Source organism: Trypanosoma cruzi (assembly GCF_000209065.1).
Source record: "Trypanosoma cruzi strain CL Brener chromosome Unknown tcruzi_1047053506001, whole genome shotgun sequence".
In the NCBI taxonomy this organism is placed as follows: domain Eukaryota; phylum Euglenozoa; class Kinetoplastea; order Trypanosomatida; family Trypanosomatidae; genus Trypanosoma; species Trypanosoma cruzi.
The window spans coordinates 26,750-34,758 of record NW_920811.1 but is presented as its reverse complement, the minus strand read 5'-3'; the positions used below and the strand labels follow the sequence as shown (position 1 = coordinate 34,758).

The 8,009-nt window shown below is 54.1% G+C and overlaps 3 pseudogenes, besides 4 other annotated features; all 3 read left to right on the top strand.

Moving 5' to 3' along the window:
• Positions 1-734: part of a mobile genetic element that runs on past the window's edge.
• Positions 1-8,009: part of a sequence feature (areas not merged during assembly with more than two copies in the genome that could not be assigned to a particular haplotype) that runs on past both edges of the window.
• Positions 438-664: a mobile genetic element.
• Positions 673-707: a microsatellite.
• Positions 769-3,654, top strand: Tc00.1047053506001.120 (annotated as a pseudogene).
• Positions 4,535-5,563, top strand: Tc00.1047053506001.111 (annotated as a pseudogene).
• On the top strand, positions 5,707-6,207 carry Tc00.1047053506001.101 (annotated as a pseudogene).

Genomic DNA, 8,009 nt, shown 5'->3' with positions numbered 1-8,009 from the left:
GCGAAATAACAAGCCCACGGAAAAGGCATCGGCTGTCATCACCAGGGATGCATCGCTTCATGGATGGTGAGCCGTTTTTATTACACAATCAGGCGACGTTAAAATTCCCGGGGGAAGGTGCGAGAAGAAGCCTTTTCTATCATGCAGGCCGATGCTCGCGCGGTACGCCTAGCCTTGTCGGCCTTTTCCGCCATCTTGCCATCCACCATCGACGTTTGGGTGAAAAATACTGTTTCAAGGAGCGGCGAATAAAGGCAGCTCGGCAACACACGCCATGACGTGGGAGCCGCAACGGATATATGGGTTTTTGGACTCTCGCGGAATACAGGCATTCTTTGCTTACGTGCGGTGTGCGGAAAACCCCGCAGACGGCATATCACGCGGTCGTGTGCTTTACACTTCAGGATTTGGCGAAGGGGTGGAACTTGCGAAGCGGAGCGGCGGGATCTTGTGTTCGGAGGACCCCAAAGCCTGCCACTTCGTAGGTAATAATATTTTTGATCCTACCTGAGTTCAAAAGATAAATCGAACGGTCAAAAGAATATATATATTTAATCAGAAGAAGACATTGAGGCAATGAACTACCTCTGTATTACCCCTTTTCCCTTCTTGTTTGGTTTCTTGAGGTGATTTCAGGATCCGGTCAGCGGCCCAGAAGATTATTTAGTGTTGTTTCCCTCTTTCTCTCTTCTTTTCTTTCTTTCTTTGACCCTCTTCTCTGTGTATGCAACAAACGCACAGCGCAGCATTCAATGTGATATTCTTCCAATGGAGGCGAAAGCCGTTCCTGTTCCCACCAAACCACGACGCCGTTCTCGCAGCTCCCCGCGGCAATGCGGGTGGACGGCAACACGGTGCGGTTGAATTGCCCCCAGCCCCTGAGGGATGCCGGATTTCCGGTTGCTGAGGTCTTGTTTGACGTCGATTTGGCGTTGGACGTGCCGGGCGCAAGTACACTCTTCCGAAAATTGTGTGCCACTGCCGCCCCCAACTTTACTCAGGAACGCAAGAACACGGTGGCCATCAGCTACGGCGTGCGTTCGTCACCAAAGCGACAACTCATGTACGGCTCTGCAGCTGGAGAAGGATATGCTGCTTGCGTCATCACTGAATTTATTCGGCTGGGCGCCAAAAAGGGCATTTTTGCCCTCTCATGCCACGTCATTGGGTCAACAGAGCACCGCGCAGACCTTCTTGACGCCGACAACGAGCTCGGAGTTATTGTGGGCTCCGTGAGGGAGGGACCGCGTGTGCGAATGGCGGCGCGAATTCGTGTCTCATTGGACGGCGACGCTCGAGCGGCGATGGACACTATTGTCAAAAACTATGAGAAATGCTTTTCCCCGTGCTGTTTGAAAAGCAGCCAATGCCTGAGCTGGAGGCAATGCCTTCGTATTTGCCCGACACCGTCGTTTTTCAGCTTTGCCGCGATGATGGTGAGGCGGAGTTTGTAGATTATATGGATGCAAACTCCCTGACATTTGTCGCATTGGGAGATACCGGACGGCCCGCTTTGTGTGGCATTGATGCCGCCGCGCAGCTACACTACGAAGGGGCCCAACGAGCACTGGTGTCGGGAGCAGAAATTGTCTCCGGCATTCGCCGCCGTCGTCTGTGCATTCCCTTCGGCATGTCAGAACTCAGTGAGTTGTTGCGCCGAGCGTACAACACGGAAAAAGGCAACCGCAACAATAGCCTCACTGGTTCTACCGAGACGGCTTTATTGGCTCACGCCTTTTCGGATGCCGTGTGGGCGGAGGAATCGTTCCATTGTCTCTCCACGACTTGTCGTGTTGGCAATATTCTTTTCTCGACCGGAATTGGATCCACCACAAGGGATCTTGCCGTTTACAAGTGGCGTCTTGATCAGGACATCATGGAGTTGCGGGATGAACTCATGATTGCCCGGGCCGTGTACAACTACAGGCATTGTGGCCATGAATCCAACAGTCCATTTCAGGCATAAAGGAGTAAGGGATGAAGCGCGTCAACGCCATTGAGAGCAACCGTGAGGAGGCGCGGGAACGGCAGCTGAGTGTGGTTCGCGAGCGCTTCAAGCATGAGGCGGGGAAGATGATCAAAGAGCTTGAGCGGAGAGGTAGGGCCACGTTGGACGAAATTGAGAGGACTCTGGAGGCGAAAAAGCGGGAGAGCGGTGCTCTGCAGGCCGACCGCGAAAACCGCATTTGGGAGTACGAGCATACGCTGGAGAAGATCTGAACGAGGAAACAGGACGAGGAGAGCGCCTCGGAGAGGTTGCGGCAGGCGATGCAGCAGCCGGAGCAAGAACTCAGCCTATGGCAGAGCGCCATTTGGACGAAGGAGCAGCAGCTCGAGATGGTTCAACTTGACGGGGCGAGGGGGCGAGAGGCCATCATGCGGGAGCGGCATTCCATTGAGGCGGTGCGAAGGACCGTCCGGGAGGAGCGGTGTCGCCAGCGGAGGCAGTGGATTCATCAGATTAAGGAAATAAATGCAAAATTCCCGGAACAGGTGCGTCCCTTGGCCGAGGAGCGGAAGAAGAAGCGTGAGCAGGCGACAGCCAAGGAGGACGCCGCCGAGAGGGCTCTTGCTGCCGACACCAAAACGATCGAGGAGTATTTGCCGAGGCTCATTTCCCTTGAGGACATTCCTGTTAGTCCGGAGGAGACGGGCATCATTTGACGCCAGTTTGACGAGGGCTTCACGCAAGAGGAACAGGCATACTTGGCCAGCGCTGAAGAGGAACAGGCCCGCAAGGAGAGGCTGGGACGAGGACTCGAGGTGCATTGACATCGTATGCTTGATGATTACGTGGCAAAGAAAAATGGAAAACTGCATGATGCCGAGACAACGGAGCGCCACCTCAGTTCTGTTGTGGATCAGGTGCTGAATTACTTACGCAACGGGGTCCGCGTGACAAAGATATCAAGCAAGGGCAGTGCTCGCGGACGCCCATATTTTCTCTCGGAGGACTGCAAACGTATTCATTCCTGTGAGCTGGACCATCAGGGATTCCCGTTGAATCGCAAACGCCCTCCAGTCACCATGTGGATATGTGACATCGAAAAAGTTCTCATCGGCCTGTACACAACCGCATTTGTGAACCACAGCGGCGAGGCACAGCTGGCAAAAACACGCCAGGAGGCAGTTTTTGACAATGGGACGCACCGCCATGATGCCACGCAAAACATCACTTCGTCCAGCCTTGGAACAAACAACCACCGCGCATTCGCACTTTTACTTCGCGGTGGGAAATCATTGGAGATGGTTTGTGAGGCTGGCAGCGATTGCGAGGCTTGGCTTGTTGCTCTCAAGCGTCCACTGCATTTGAGGACTCCTGCGGAAAGGCTTCTTGAGGAACGACGGGGTACGTGAAGAGACGCACGTGCGCAGCCAAGCGATAATGACGTGGAAATGCGGTGGTGTGTCCCACTTGACATCCGCAATATGCGAGGATTTGTTTCTTTGGCCCCCGATGCAGCAGCTCTTTGCGGCGAGGATCACATTCCGCCGGCCCTCTTCCTTCGGGTGGAACAGGAGCTGGCTGAAAAGTCTCAAAGGAGCACAATGACCGCCTATGAGGTCCGAGTTTGCTCGGGCCTGGATCTCTTTTTCTCTGGCCGACTTTACGGCTACTTGTGCGAAAAGCGTGTCGCTCCGCCTCCGTACTAATGCCGTGGGATCTTTTATTGTTTTTCTCTCTTTTCCCCATGGCTATTTGTGGTTTTCTTGTGTGCTCTTTTGGATGTATTGAGGCGGCTGGTTGGAGAGAGGCTAACTGCCGCACAATTTTGTGTGAAGAGGACTTTTGAACCCCACGTGTTTGGGCTACTAGCGAGTGAAGGGAAGAAAAAAAAGGGGAGATGATGGTCACCACCACCAGTACTACTGCTGCTGTTTTTTTCTTTTCTTTGCTGCCAGTTTGAAATGGGCTATCCATCATTTCTTGTGGGTGTTCCACACCCCTCTTCTCTTTCCTCTGTTTCTGGATGCGTGTTTTTAGCACCGCCGTTGTGTGGCCGTTGCTTTGCCAACATGCATACGGGGGTGGTGCTCCTTCCCATAGATGTGCCGTGAAAAAATATTAATATATTTTCAAATGCGCCGTGTGCTTCTCTGTGTGCGTGTAATGTGGGGCTTAGGCCTCACTCAGGCAGTGGAATGACACCTTTGCACCATTGCGAGGCGGCCGACGGTGCGGTGCACTAGCACAACAAACTGTGCGTTTCATATCATACAGAGTATTCGCTGCTGTGGGGATTGAACACTTGTTTTTTGGTGGAACTACCAGGGCTTATCCACTGGGTGCGGTGCGTTGATTCGGCAAAGAGAACGGAAGGACGTCCTCTATGAGGTGTGCCTGTGGAGGGAGAACTGGACTGCTACCTTGGTGACTATAAAATATTGGTATTTATCTGAAACGAGGGGGCGCATCGCTGTGCATGACGAGACTTTATTCATACGGACGTGAGGCGGCGGGTGGAGGAGGCCAACGGGCATGTGCAATACGAGAGCGATGCCATTGTTGCCTGTTGAGATGATTTGAGCAGTGATGACGATGACGATGCGGCCAAACACTCTCAGGTAGAAACGCTCTTCTCGATGTCAGGATATTAAAGTTGCACGGTAATGTGCCGCAGGTTGACCGGCCCTCTTTTTGTGGGTTTTCCAACACGTCGGTGGAGCTGCTCGGCGTTCTCCAGAAGGGTGTTCTGTTTTGCACAGGTGTGGCTGCCCGAGGATTGTATCCGCCGCGGACGGACTGAACTGTGCACGACGACCCTCAGATAGATCCAGCGTGTTGTACTCACCGCACTGGACGGTCAATCCCGCATTGGCAACGTTGGGGACTCTCTGCTGTTCCTCATGCCACACGAGGCGGGATGCATCCCATGCGTGAGGGCCCTTTATCGCCAAAGAGAGAGGGATCAGCGGCTCCTTACGGGACATGAGGCGGCAGCAGCAGCAAATGGAAGAATGATAATGCGACTCGTCTCTTTACACCACCTGACGACGTTGGACCCAAAAGGGGAACCACATGTGAATGCAGAGCACGGCGCACTTACTTGTGCACTGTTGTTTGACCTGTCGTGAAGCGGGATGGAGCCGTCAATGACTCACCTGGTGGGGATGCGAGCTGGAACGATGACCTCGCCCGAATTGCATCGTGTGTGTTCCCATCGTACATGCGGGCGCACGCAGGGCACTCCAGAGAGCCTATAAAACGTTTTTTAAATTTGTGTATGGTCACATTGGTCGCGTCGCACACGGTTTCCTTCTTGGCAAGAGACCCGGTGATGTTTGAGCACAACTGCAGAGCTTTATTGGGGAGGACGCGAAGACCGCGAGAGAGGCGTCTTCTCTCGATGCACAGGAGGGCGGAAGAGGGTGCGAGGGCTTTCGAGGTGGGATGCGACTGCGGTCGGAGGTGCGTCACAATGATTGGCCGCGAAGCGTGATTGTGCGGAGGCAGCGCAGTGTGACTTTTAGTGCTGCTGGGTGGGGAATTGAACGGAGGCTGGCACGGAGTGAAGAGAGAAGTGACACACCCACGAAGCAAGAGGCCAATGTTGCAATGAAGTTGGTGAAGTGTTTTCCACGGGATGAGCCGAGATGTTTCTCCCATGGCGCTTAGCTGCGCCCGCGCCAGCCCGCGTTTTCTATCTTTTTGGCTCCACAGAGTGTCCAGGCTCTTGGTTCTTGCTTGCTTGGCACTCCTTCACCATGGGAGTCAACGAGTCACGACGAACTATTGGGATGCCAAACCCACGGGAATTGTGGGCTTTAGCGTGGTCAATCTGGATCAGTGAGCGGAGACCTGCGGCACCTCATTCTGCGGCGAGTATCTCACTCACTGTCACGGGTATCTGCGCCTGTGTGTGTCTGCCCCATGACCGGCATTTGTATGGCGCACGCCCTTTGAAAGGCTGAGGGAAAGGGCGGGGATCCCCACGGGCACGTGTCTGCAGTCATAATGCGTAAATTGTGGACTTGTTTGTGCGGCAAGGCAGCAAGGTCGCTCAGAAGATGCAGCATAGACTGGGAGTACACTTTCTAGCGGCGCGTGCTTGATGACTACCGAGGCGAATGCCCCAAAGGGACGTATGTGGGTGATGCGGATGCACTGGATATGCACAATGCCATGCCTCGTGACAGGGAGCGAGGGATGAGTGGCGTGTTTCCTCGTGCCGTGGACCTGTCAACTTTTGAGGAGTTGGAGTGAAGCTAAGTGGACAAGCGTGTGTGTCTTCACCTTCTTGCGGGAGGACGCGCGGAGGTTGGATTTCTTTTGTTAATCTGTTCGGTCGCTGTGTCTGTGTTGACGTTATTATTATTTTTTCCAGGGGCATTCATTGTGCGATTTGTGCGTGTTTGATGTCCAACGTTTTCCGCGCCGCCAAATATGGTGTTGCGCAGGATCGGAATAAATGGATGTGCAAGAGCATTGTGTCGCTCGCCCGTAATAACACACACACGCGCAGTTTCAGTGAGTCTGATACGTCACGTTCTTCAGACCGGTCGGAACCACTTGTGGGACGTCACTTCATTTGCGGCGTCGCGACAGCGAGGGAAATGGAGAGATTTGCCGAGAATGTAATGCTCCTCCATAATACCGCAGGCTGGCGGCGACAATGATCAGAGAGCTTCTACTCGACATTGAGAAGACGGCAGCGCTCTGATGATCCGGTTTGCTCTTTAGGAAATTGTAATGTAGTGTACACCGTGTGGGCCTTTTTGCTGCGGATATGCAGAGGGGCGATGTGGGGTGGAATTATTGTTGAAGGCAGCACGGACTCCGCCTGATCTTTATGGGAGGGATGCGTGGTGTTATTTCGTGCTTCCTGGCCTGCGTTGTCGCACTCATGCTGTGAGTGCGGATGGCCACAGTAGTGGAGCTGAATACGGTTCAATGTGTGTTGCTCACGGGGACTGCGCGACACATGTTTTTGTTGGGTTTCCCAAAGGAGGGGCGCATCGTCGTTGCGTGATTCCCGCGGCAGTCCATTACCCTGCGACTGTGCGTGCCGCCGTCCGCTGCGCCACTGCAAGCCTTTGCCTTTGTGAGAAATGGGGAGCGTGACTGCTGTGGCGGTGGTCGAATGTTCTCGAATTGGTGCTTTTGTTGATCCCACTTAGAGCGCCGAGCAGCGAGGGGCCGCACACGCCCAGGAGGTGGGAGTGTGTGCTGCAACCGCACCTGCGATTTGTAGTTGGGATGTGACATGTTTCTTTGGTCTTTTTATTTTTGGTGATATGCGGGGCAGCGGTGTGTTTGCGTGTGCGTGCTGCTCATGGTTGCGGGTGTTGCCTTTCCTGCTGTTCTCCCGCTCAACTCCTTTGCGTGCGAAGGACCAAACGGTTTTACGGGCGTGTGGTGCGGCCGCGTTCTTGTTTGGAAAAAAAGCCTTTCGCAGGCATCATGATACTGCCGTCCGTGCCACACGAGGCAGTGGGGAGGTTCCTGGGATTTATTGGCGGGGCGGCACCGCACCCATGCCGTGTGGTTGATTTGTATTCCGCAGTGCACGGTGGGGGGGATGTGCGGTGACAACTTCCTCCAGTGGAGCGACACGAGCAGCACGGGGAGCTGAACGGAGGAGTGGTGGCTGCGTGCTTCCAAGTGATACATGAATGGCGAATGCAATATGAAAGGCAGCGTCACGGCACTCTTTTGCCATGCACACCGCAGATATTTTCTATAAAGCATGTAATTGCACTCTTTTCTGTTGTGTGGGGGATTACCGTGATGCATCGCTGTTGCGGTGTGTATGATTTGTGGTTCTTGCGTGTGGCCATTGCTGCACCGAATTTACTTTTTATTTTTTGTGCGTGTCAGTGGCGGTGTGCCCCCGTCCTCTTGCCGAGTTTGTGCGGTGACGGCGGTGCCACACGGGTGTGGGACCGTGGCGAGCGGTATGCGTGGAGGAATCCTCCGTGCGCACCACGTTGTTGTTGTTGGCTCTCACCAACACTGTGCTGGGTGGATGGCATCCACATATCGTTGTGATGGTCCTCGTGCATGTGGT